Raw genomic sequence first — 12,500 nt, 5'->3', positions numbered from 1 at the left:
AAATAAACATTTGCATACTCTCTGTGTATCCAACATCTGTATGTGTTATATATATATATATATATATATATATATATATATATATATATATATATATATATATATGTATGTATGTATGTATGTTTGTATATGTATATATGTATATATATACATATATACGTATATATACATATATATATATATATATATATATATATATATATATATATATATATATATATATATATATATATATATATATATATATATATATATATATATATATATATATATATATATATATATATATGAGTAAAGAATGAAATCATCAAGATTCCTGCGGGCAATGCTGTGATAGGAAAGCCCGTCCATCACTCGAGTGTCATGCGACGCGGCCCCAAAGTGACGGGCGCCGTCGGCAGCGGCGCTGCTCCCATACTTTCACCCCTTCCCCGCCCCACGCCCGCACGCCCTGGGTCTCCCTGCCTCCTCGTCTTGGGGCCGCATCTCGCTCAGCAACTTTTACCAGTGATTATACATACATACACGCGTACATATTATATAAAATAATATACATGTATACATTCGCGCGCGTGTGTGTGTGAGTGTGTGTGTGAGCGTGTATGTGTGTGTGCGTTTGTGTCCCTACAGGGGATAGGGAAGCATCTCCCGCGCAGTCGGTCGCGGTCTGCAGAAGGGCGTGCTGCTGTCAAGGTCGTGGTGCTGGTTTTATCGATTGCGTGGTCGCGAGGGGCGGCGGCCGTGCATGCGGCGAGGGCGAGGGCTTGCGAGGCAATGGCAAAACAGTCGTAAGCATTTCGCGTCTGCAAATCCCCGCCGCTCGCTTTGAGCAACATTGCGGTCGTCGTGATTCAAGCGTCTGGCGGTCTTGTTGATAGCAATAGGAGTCGTTGCATCAGCAGTATTGAGAAGAATTACAGGACGGGGACTGGTAATGACAGCTATTAGGAAAATACCATGTCGTTACGGGAAGAGTATTGAGTGGATGCATCTTTCTGATTTCCATTATTCCATTTATTACCATCTTTTCGATGTCTCTACAATGAAAACAAATACAGATATATGCTTCTTTCTTTGCCGGCTATGACCATATAGATAATTACATCAAGCATGCACACACGCACGCCCACACACACACATACACACACACAGAGAGAGAGAGAGAGAGAGAGAGAGGAGAGGAGAGGAGAGCAGAGGAGAGGACAGAGGAGAAGAGGAGAGGAGAATAGAGGACAGAAGAGAAGAGGAGAGGAGAGGAGAGAACAGAAGAGAAGAGGAGAATAGAGGACAGAAGAAAAGAGGTGAGGAGAGGAGAGGAGAGGAGAGGAGCGAAGAGAAGAGGAGAGGAAAGGAGAGAGAGAGAGAAAAAAAATAAAGAGAAGAGAGAGAGAGAATAAAGAGAAGAATAGAGAAGAAATAGAGAGAGAGAGAGATAATAAAGAGAAAAGAAAAGAAGAGAGAGAGAGTCCGTGGCTATTTCCTCCAGTGTTATCTCCATTTCTCCTCGCTTTACATTTCTCTCAGCACATACCGGCTGCATACAGCAAATGTCCGCCCTAAACAAACAGGGAAGATCGCAAGCCAGGCCCACTTAGAGGCTCTGAAAGGCCGTGTTATTACTGCTAAAATTCAGCAGCCACGCCGATTCGAAACAGCAACATAACAACACAATAGGATTCAACGTTCCGGGTTCCATCTCGTGGACAACCGTAACGAACCGTTCAAGTAGACGATGCCCGCCTTTCAGTGCCCGACCCTCCTCTCTGCGCTCATTGTATCACACATACTATATATATATATATATATATATATATATATATATATATATATATATATATATATATGTGTGTGTGTGTGTGTGTGTGTGTGTGTGTGTGTGTGTGTGAGTGTGTGTGTGTGTGTGTGTGTGTGTGTGTATGGAGAGACAGAGAGAGAGAGAGAGAGAGAGAGAGAGAGAGAGAGAGAGAGAGAGAGAGACAGAGAGAGACAGAGAGAGAGAGAGAGAGAGAGAGAGAGAGAGAGAGAGAGCGTATGTACGTTATACATACATGGACACACACACATGCATATACAACGTATATTACATATAGACACTCTATACACCCAAGTCCCTCCCTGTCCCTTCGTTTCCGTGCAGGCCCTATTGCCCTCATCGGCAGCCTTCCTTTGCGATCGGAGGCCGCCCCGAGCAGACCTTTTTTATTATCATTATGAAAAAAAAAAAAAAATACTGAGCAGACCAAAGGCGGAGAAAGTCATCCCGACAATCGCAGCCACAAGCGGTTCGCCCTTTTGATTGGCTGCGAAACGGGGAGCTTGGCCAATCGCGGCGCCTGGATTGCTGTATGGGCGATGACTGGTTTGATTTCAGAAGCTCGGTCAGAATCATGGGAATCGCGGGCAGGCCTTTCGCAAGGAAATCCCGAGGCTCCTTCCGAGACAGGTGCAGAGGGGGGCTTCATCGGCGACGCCTGAAGGGGATGCCGTTTCTGCTCGAGTTTTGTGATACATTCCCGGCGTGGTTTCACAGAGAATAACAAAAGCATGTAAAGGGACACACACACACACACACACATACACACTCACACACACACAAAGGCAAACAAGAAAGCAGAGTGAAGACAAACAAAGGTAAACAAACACGCCGCCATAGCGAGCGGTGCGCAACTGCGCCCTCCGCCGCAGCCTCTGTGCTCACTGCTCTGCCAACCGCCAGCTACTGAATTGCCAAGACCAAATTCCACACAAAACAGCGCAACTATGCACCTTACCAAGAGTTACCATTATTATATTATATCACTCAATTAGTGCGACGAAACTATTATGGAGATTAAGAACACGCGAGCTTAACACTCACCGGCGAATTTTTATACTCTTAATTTGAGGATTAACGTTGGTCTTACTAAATATAAAAAATAAGAAATAAACTTTCGCTCCTATTCTTGGTGCTTCGCGTTTGGTTACTCACAGCCGGTGTATGATGTGCACATGTGCACGCGAGGGGAACATTTACATAAAAAAATCACGGAACAGAGAAACAAACAGATAAGACACACACGAACATACATACAACCAAAACGCGAAGGGCAATTTTTTCTCCCGCAGTCCACCTGCTGGCGAGTCTTCGTTCCGAGGCATAAAGCATCGGGCGTTCCGGCGTGGAAGACGCACAGCGCCGCCATCAGAGTGACCTTAACATGGTCATACATTAACACACTCTCCCGCGGTGTCCCATGTCTCCGGGCTCTTAAGACCCCACATAAGTACAATGTATGCATGACAAGATGCTCATTATCTCTAAATTACATTAGATTTATATGACGCGGACCCAGCCTAGACACATTCATCTTTCCCGCCGCAGTCACAATGTTTACACGAGCGCCGTCCTCCACTCCGCCTCAACACCTGATCGCCGCCCAGTCGCCCTCCTCCTCCTCCACCTGCGAGCACGACGCCCCTCCGGCCGCCTCTTGGCCCCCTCTGCTGCCGCGGGTTGCCGGTCGCCACAGGGCAAACGCGAAAGGATTCCCAAACGCACCAGGCGCCATTACAATCACGGCCTCAGCTCTCGGCATGTTTTAAGCGATTCCAAAATAGTCAGGCACAGAAGGCCGATAATGGCGTAGCTCAGTCCCGCCAATTTACACGCGAAGCCATAGCAGGTTGACGTCAGCGAGCAAATAATTCGAGTGGAAACTTTCAGAGCAAGTCATAAAATGTCATGCTGCCTCGATGAAAAAGGACGTCTCATATGACCACAATAACAGCACGAGTGAGACGGCCCCTTAGGAAGTCTTTACATCTTCGTCTTCGGTTTGATATTGCAATTTTAATGGACAATCAGCCACCGTGCACGCAATACTCCATCCGTAATAACATTATGACAATGTACACAAGTTAAAAAGACCCCATAAAAGCCCAAAACGAAACACAATAGTTTAGTCTCGTCGCTATTATTGTACTTGGGTGCTGTGAACAATATACTGGCGCCGCAGAGTGTGTCTCAGCAACACATAACTTCCAGCTGAACTCACTAACATCTGATATTTATTACCCGGTATGCAGGAAGGCAGCTGAACCCACCAGTAGTAAGTCTCGCGTGGAGGGCTGCGGCGGACTCAGCGGTAGATAACAAGCGTGAGCAGCGGTGGAGGCAAAAAGGAGGCTGATGGTGTGCACGCCGGGGGCCAGAAAAGCCTAAATGTGTGTGAGGACTTAGAGAACCAACATTTGGCCATCATACACGTCCAGTCTAGCCAGTACTGAGACAGCCATAAATAAGCCAAGACTGCAATCAATAACCCGGGGTTGCGGGGAACTTCTATCTTTGCTTTTCTTGTGTGGCCGCCTTCTCCGTCTCCGCTCTTCCCTCTTTCTCTCAGTCTTCTGTCTTCCTATTCCCCCTTCTCGTTCTCCCTCTCTGTTTCAGTTCTCCGTATCACCTTTTCTTCTTGTTACCTAGAGCTCGCATCCCTCACAAGAACTTTTCTTTGACGCTCTCTCATTCTCTTCTTCCTCGACCCTCGCTTTTCCTCCTTCTCTGTAATCCCTCTCCCCTCCCCTCCCTCCCCTCCCCGCTCCCTATCAACAATATGAACGGTTCAACGTGCAGCAGCTTCGGAGAGTGATGCACGGAGTTCTTTGATGGCGGACATAACATCTATAACAAATGGGCCAAGACCGAATTCTTTCTCTTTATGCCTGGAGCGAGAGACTTCCGCCCGGCTGCATCAGAAAGAATGAGGGCCCGACTTGCCTGCGGAACCTGCCAGCTTATATTGCCAGATACCATAAATAATCAGCTAAAAACACGATACAAGTCCATAACATCCAGAATCCACAATCTGCCCTATAAATCCCCGGGATATGACCAAGACGGACATTTTGGCTCGCGGCATTCCGTGACAGGCCCGCCATGTTGGAAATCTTCGAGCATGAATGATTCAAGTAACAAGGCGAGTCACGGGAGCGGCGCCCACGAGGGAAGCGCGCCCAGGATCCGGGGAACAATGGGCGTATTTCACAATCGTACACCGAGAATGAATACAGCGCGATGTTCCGGAAATAAGCGAGGGAGATAGCTTTCTGCGGGCGTGTGGAGGGGAGGACGCGTCTGAAAAGGGCCTGGTGCGCTGCGCTGTGTTGCAGTTCGAGTCGGGGGCTTTATTTACATGTGTTCATTAACTCGGATTGCTTGCCGACCCGAGAGAAATAAGAAGTGTTCGGCAGAAGGCAGCGCCACAGTATAGATCCTGTGGCATGTTGCGAGGCCGTAACCCAGCTGGGCCGTTCTCCCACCCGTCCTCACCCGACCGCTGTCTCTAGCCCCCGCTGCAATCCGCCAGAAATAAACAAATACGCTACTAAATTAGATAAGTAGAAGGGAGAGAAAGGCATAAAAGGAGAAAGACAAAGGCACAGACCCAAGAGTGTCCATGTGTGTGCGTGTGTGTGTGAATATGTTAAGGTGTATCTTTGTGTATGGCGCAGAGGTATACACATCCATTATATACATATATCCTTACTTACATACACTGATGCAGGTCGTTTATGTTTCCATTGGCCAGTCATCTCCCGAAAGATCATTAGAAAACGAAACATTCAAAGTTGTATAACACGTTACAACTCCTGTAGTATTGCGCGCCTATAACAGCGGGTGGCTGCCGGACCCTTTGTGTTACGAGACCTCAGTACTTGCTCTATCACCAAATATATTATAATTATGTTTTTGCTGAGGCAAGCTTGGCGTTGTTAGTGGAGGAAACCCAACTTTAACGACGCCTTCCATTTACATAGTAACTGCCTTAATGTCTTTCAGATCATGGCCCCGTCTTTTACAGTGAGGTTTTCGTCCTTAACAAGCTTCCCGTCCGAAGCGTGGATGGATGGCGTAGAGGAGAATTTGTACAAACGCGCGCGCGACATATTCTTTCACACAGTCAGTACTTAAACAATCACACACATCCATGTTCACACTTGCAAAAATACTCATGTTATATGTAAGGAAGGGAAGGACTTGATAGCAAATGCCAGAAAATCCCAGAGAGATATATGCATGTTTCCCTACGGGCATTAAATAAAGACAATTCACTTTAAATGCAGAACACACACACACACACACACACACACACACACACACACACACACACACACACACACACACACACACACACACACACACACACACACACACACGCACGCACACACACACAATGTAGAAAAGGTATGAATGAGAATGAATATCTTTACAATACAAGAGACGTATTGTGAAGGTATCCATTCTCATTCATACCTTTTCTACATTTGTCAGCAGAAATACGGCGCACACATAGAAATACACACACGCACACACACACACACACATACACACACACACGCACACACGCACACACACACACACACACACACACACACACACACACACACACACACACATATATATATATATATATATATATATATATATATATATATATATATATATATATATATATATATATATATATATATATATACACACATATATATACATACATACATACACGGCATTGGCAGCCAAAGATTAGTACAGAATCAGAGCTTGAACGAAAGTGCCTTTCTTCTAAGAATCAACTATGTTTTTTTTTCTCTCTTCTCTTCTCTCTCTTCTCTTCCCCTTCTTCCTCTCTTTCTTTCTGTCTCCCTCCCTCCCTCTCTCCCTCTTCTCTCTCTTTCACAAATGCACAAAAAACACACACACACTCCTATACACACATACAAACATTCTGGCCCGTGTGATTTTGGTGGGCGAAAGGCTAAAAGCTTTTTTACACACGGACAAATATAGTTTAATAAATGCAGCAATCTATTTCTGCAATATTTCCAGTCTTACGAGTCGGTTAGCCACGTGGTATCCCCCAGGCCAACCCCGGGAATGGTCACTCAGAGCAACGTACAGGCGCGTTTGCCTGGATAAAAGAACCGTGTGTCTTTCGAATGTCCCATTTGGCGAAAGGAAGGCGCCCTAACTAAATGGCAGCCTGAGAAAAATGGCCACAAACATAATATTATCTGGGAGTGCTTTCCCCCCGGCCTAACCACCGGCTTCCCCTTTCCTTCGCTGCGTTTCATTCTTGGAGTTGTTTTAGAGGCCCCTCATGCGCTCATTTCGGCGATCACTTTCGCACACGTTACCTCTCCTTGGTTCACTTCATCTTCCCTCGAGCCACCTTCCTTGCTTCCTCTCATCTCCTCCTTTGTGCTTTCTAATAAAACTAATATAAAGAGTGACCACGAGTAAAGTTATGAAATAGTTGAGATTATTGCTACAAACCGCTTTGATTCTGGAATGTGTTTCATACGCGGCGGGGGACTTGTGCCTTTATGGAGGCGGGGGAGGGGCGCCGGGGACAACTTATCCTCCTGGCATGTAAATTAAATCGAGGAACACAACTTGTCCTTTCTGGTGTGTTCATACCCGTTTTTTTCCTGTCGCCGGGACTTTGTTCCCGCGGTCTCTAGCAAGCATGAACTACCTTCGCGCCGCGGCTCGGAGGCGAAGTTCAAGGACCGCCGCCGATTCCTCCAAAAGACCAACTTCATCAGCAAGCCACTGGAACATCAATAAACTGCCAGGCAAACGCAAACACACACACGAATGCGCATTCTTTTATGGGGAGAAAAATGGGCTTTAAATGCAGAAGGACAGGTGTTCAGGCCTAATAAATGTGCATATTTGTCGACTCTCCGACCGAGATTAGGATTACCTGTTATCTAATAAAGGTCGCAGATTGAAGCATTTATCCCGAGCGTCGGCCGACGGGAGGCCCTTCGGGAAGATTCATTGGGATGGGTCATCCCGAGTTAATTGGCAGGTCATTAATGGTAATAATTATTTGCCAGCTATGTTGCTAAATACCCTTTAACATATGCACGTGAGCTTTTGCATCCGGGTTAGAAGTATATTGAGGCTCGTCTCTCCGAGCGTGGACAGCCGCCCCGTCGACCCGCGCCTCATGCAAGCGCGGAGGTAAGCAAATCACGAGAAGTCGCTAAGGCACCGAGCGCCTAGCGGCTTTGTGCTAGGCATTCGCACTCGCATTCCAGCCGCTTCCTCCATCACAAACTCAATCGTCACTCAGCCGAGCACATTTCCCTAAGAAATATCTAAGCACACCCAGCGCAGCTCGCTAACTAACCTTGTAACCAGGTGTAAGCCACTACCGCATGACCGTCTAAGTACACAATACATCACATAAATGTAAAAGGGGAAATGGGAGGGTAGGACCGCTTTAGCATAAATTACACCACCAGATTTTTGTTCGGCCATTAGAATTAGCATTTCAGATGAGGAGCGGAGTTGTAATAAGTTAATCTTACATATCGCGGGTCACACGAACGTGGCCTCGGATGCTTACCAACATTCCCCTCCTCTGCCGCCCAGGGGTGCCAACACCCCCGCACCAGAAGAAGCATGCATTCTAAGCTATTACCAATAAAGCATATTTATGTATATCACACATGTATATCTTCGCCAGAATTCGTAGGAGCAATATGATTCACAACTTCTTACGCAACATGTTGTTATTCCCGATGGAACGTAGAGGTTCGAGTCGAAGGAGTTTAATGGGGGTTGTGGTGGGGGTGGGGGTTGTAGGGGGAAAGGGGGAGGGGGGCTGGCGGCGGAGATCTGATGTATTCTCTCACATTACACGCTGGGAGGAGGCGGAGGGCGGGAGGGGGGAGGGGAGTGGAGGTACCTCTCAAGCACCTACCTCTACCTTTGTGATTTACGGCCAACATTTTGTATTTTAATGCCTTTCCGTTAGTGCTTACGTTGTTTTAGGATCGCTAAATTATTGACGTCTGTTCAGCGGTCGAGTGTGTGACATCGTTTCTCGGTTGTGCCTACTTTTAGAATATAAATGAGCGATGGAGGATTTGTCGTTACTATTTCTTATCATCATTATCATTAACTTTATTGTTCATCTTCCACACCCAGTGTATCTGTGCGCGTCGTGTGTTTATACGTGTGTGCAAGCATCTAAGGGAGTATACGCTTATGTACCTGTATATGCGTACCTGTACTGTACTGTCCGGACCAAGCCTGTGTGTGTGGGCACAAAGGGGGTAGGGACAGCCCCATGGCGCTCGCAGATAAAGGGTACGGCACACTCTCAAGGACAGAATCTACTTTCTAGCAGTTTTTCCGCTTGCTCTCGCGCATTACAAGAACATGTTCTCAGAGCTCGAGACATAACTTGCGCGGAGGCGGCGGGCGTCGAGGCAGCCGACCAGCAAATTACGTTAACAGAAAGGAATACAAATATAAGGGCGGTTCGGGCCGGCCTCCTAAGGCGTACTGTGTTAATTATTACATTCAACGTTAGCTATCGCATTGTAAGAGGGTGGGGAGCCCGCCCTCAACACAGTGGTGGGCTGAACGCCGCCCATAAGTCAAACTCTCCACCGGCGCCGTCCAGCACACGGCGGCCGCGGTCCCGCCCTCCCGCTCCTCACTCCCGCGGGAGACACGCACTCCGGGATGGGAATCGCCGAACCGAAGGAGAAAGATACAGCGATGAGGGAGCACCTCACGAGGACGAAATCTGCCAGGTGGCACTCGAAGGCGGAGCGGGAACAGGCAGCAGAACGACATGCCCAAATGATGCTACTCTTGCCGAGAGAGAGAGAGAGAGAGAGAGAGAGAGAGAGAGAGAGAGAAAGAGAGAGAGAGAGAGAGAGAGAGAGAGAGAGAGAGAGAGAGAGAGAGAGAGAAAGAGAGAGAGAAAGAGAGAGAGAGAGAGAGAGAGGGAGAGAGAGAGAGAAAGTGAGTGAGAGAGAGAGAAAGTGAGTGAGAGAGAGAGAAAGTGAGTGAGAGAGAGAGAAAGTGAGATAGATAGATAGATAGATAGATAGAGAGAGAGAGAGAGAGAGAGAGAGAGAGAGAGAGAGAGAGAGAGAGAGAGAGAGAGAGAGAGAGAGAGAGAGAGAGAGAGAGAGAGAGAGGGAGGGAGAGATGAGTAAATTTTCCTCCGAAATCTGAATGCTGGTTCCCATAAAGCACACGTGAGAGCCCTGTTCGCTCGCCCTCAGTGAGCATGTCATCAGGAATGTCGGTTGAGTCTGGGGGCAAACTGGGCGCGCATGTGTGGGCGTCCATAAATTGGGATATCTGCACAGTTGTTTATGTATGAGTGAGACGTCTACACAAAGATAGTGATGTAGACAGGAGTGTCTGCGTGATGCGGGACTTCACTTCATAACCTGACGGGGAGAAACAGAGCCCCAGCACCGTCACGGGCAAATCCATTACCGAAAACGGGGCAAATAAAAGTGGCCTGCATTAACATCCCGATCTCCTCAAGATCTCCCGAAGCGGAAATTCCAACGAAAACTGTAAACGCATTTTCCGGAGCGGCGGACTGGGATGAATATCTTTCTATGGATTCTTTGGGCATTATTATTTTTGGAGCCGCGCTTGTCTTATGAAGCCCGAATACCATCTCCCTGCGAGAGGGTCCGGGAGAAAAATCCTCGCGAGTGGAGTTCCCGCCGACCCTCCCGCCAGATGGAAAGCAAGTCTTCGACTATCACTTGGGATTAATAACACGCGGTGACCCTCTGCCCCTCGCCGATCAATGCGGCGCCCTCGCGAGGCATTCCTTTGATTCCGTGGCTTTCGGCTCAGCAGTCGTGACCTAATCGGGTGCTGACGCGTCGGACGTCGCGCACTGACGTCACGCCCACGCCACGACGTCCCCAGCTGAGGCCCTTCGCTCGGACATCATCTCCTTCGGCGGCGAGGAGAGTGACACACGCCTGGGAACCGACGCCGAAGGAGACACGCATCTGCCTGTCCTTCCATGCGGGCGCGTCTGCGCTGCCTCGCTGGGGATGTCGTTGCTGCTTCAGTTTCAGTTTCACCTCTGATGCCACTATTACCCAGAGATAACAGGGATAATAACGACATGAAATATAACAATATCATTATCACTATGACTATTGACAGTAGAATTACTTAACAATAACAATGATAACACAAACAACGATCTTAATAACAATCAGTAATACAGGAGGAGGATAAAATAACGCCGAAATATGATGATAATACTTAGGACTCTGGTTACTAAAAACAACAAATGAATCATATGTTATTATGTTGATAATTTTATTTTACGTTAATACTTAGGTATGCCGAGCACCTGCCAGCGCATGTACGACTGCCTCCTCTTTTCAGCATGTATTATCGATACGTGAGTGCGCCCCCTATGCTTCTCCCCGCCCAGAGGTAAGACTATCCTCCGTGTATTGAGACGGAAAGGTGTGTTATGGTAATCAACAAATAGGTTCCTCGGGCTACTTGCCTCTCGTTCGATACACCATAATATTCGAAAGGGTCAAGAGCAGGTCAAGAGCAGGTCAGCCCGAGCCAGATTTACGTTACAATTACAATGGGGATGGCTGAGTTAGTGCGCCTCTGCTAATTGGTTGGCCACAGTGGTAGGGCGCCGATTATCATGCACGATATGCTGTGGCCTTTGCTGGAATTCTTGACTTGGAAGCGAATTCTCCCGGGGTTTTATTTGTTGCCCGGAATCGTGTGCGCGGTTATTTCTTTCTCTTTTCTATACTTTCTTTCAGCTTTGACAGGAACGTACACAAAAACGTTTAAAAAAAAGGAAATGAATTAAAGAAACAAAGCCACAACACCAACAAAACAGAGATCATTAGACAAACAAAATAAAACGGCCCTAACGATTTCCACATCGTCGGCGTATCATCATAAGCGAACAGGCCTTCTTTGTGAAGTCCGAGTCCGATATTCAATGGCAGATCGAGGCCTGAACACCGGCTCTGTGTGAGAACTGCGAGGCGACGTCAAAGGCGATTCCGTGCTGGGCATTTCGAGGCGACAAGAATCCAATATCATTTCAAGGCGGACGAATCCAAGTGAAAAGGTGGCGGGATAGCGAAAAGGTGGAGGGATGGTGAAAAGGTGGCGGGATAGCGAACCTTTCATTACTGCCATCATTACCAGTGAAACAGCCATTGCGAATTTCATCATCATTATATATATTAGAATTATTATTATCATCACTATCATAATTGTTATTACTGTCATTACTATCATCATCATTATTACTTTTTTCGTTGTAGGTATTCTCATTATCATTAACCCTATCATTATCATTACCATTATTATCATCATCACCATCATTATCATTATCATTATTATCATTATCGTTATTACTATTATTACTAATAATTTTACTATTATTATCAACTATGTTATTATTATTATGATTAGTAGTACTAGTATCATTATCATCATCTGCATTATCATTATTTTCATCATCACTATCTTTTTCATTACAACTATTATTATTAAGATCCTTATTTTCAGTTTCATCACCATCAAGATTACCATTATCATTATTCATTATCATCATCATTACTGATTATCACATTGCTGTTATCATTCTCATAATACCATTAATATAAAAATAATACTGATAATG

At 46.4% G+C, this 12,500-nt stretch overlaps 1 protein-coding gene across 11 annotated transcripts in view; it reads right to left on the bottom strand.

Moving 5' to 3' along the window:
* Window positions 1-12,500, bottom strand: part of LOC113829263 (dachshund homolog 1) — a 66,247-nt gene that overhangs the window by 24,928 nt on the left and 28,819 nt on the right. The gene's annotated exons all lie outside the window — the stretch shown is intronic.

Source organism: Penaeus vannamei, chromosome 22, assembly GCF_042767895.1.
Source record: "Penaeus vannamei isolate JL-2024 chromosome 22, ASM4276789v1, whole genome shotgun sequence".
In the NCBI taxonomy this organism is placed as follows: Eukaryota; Metazoa; Arthropoda; class Malacostraca; order Decapoda; family Penaeidae; genus Penaeus; species Penaeus vannamei.
The sequence above is the reverse complement of the archived record's forward strand: the minus strand, read 5'-3'. Positions and strand labels throughout refer to the sequence as shown.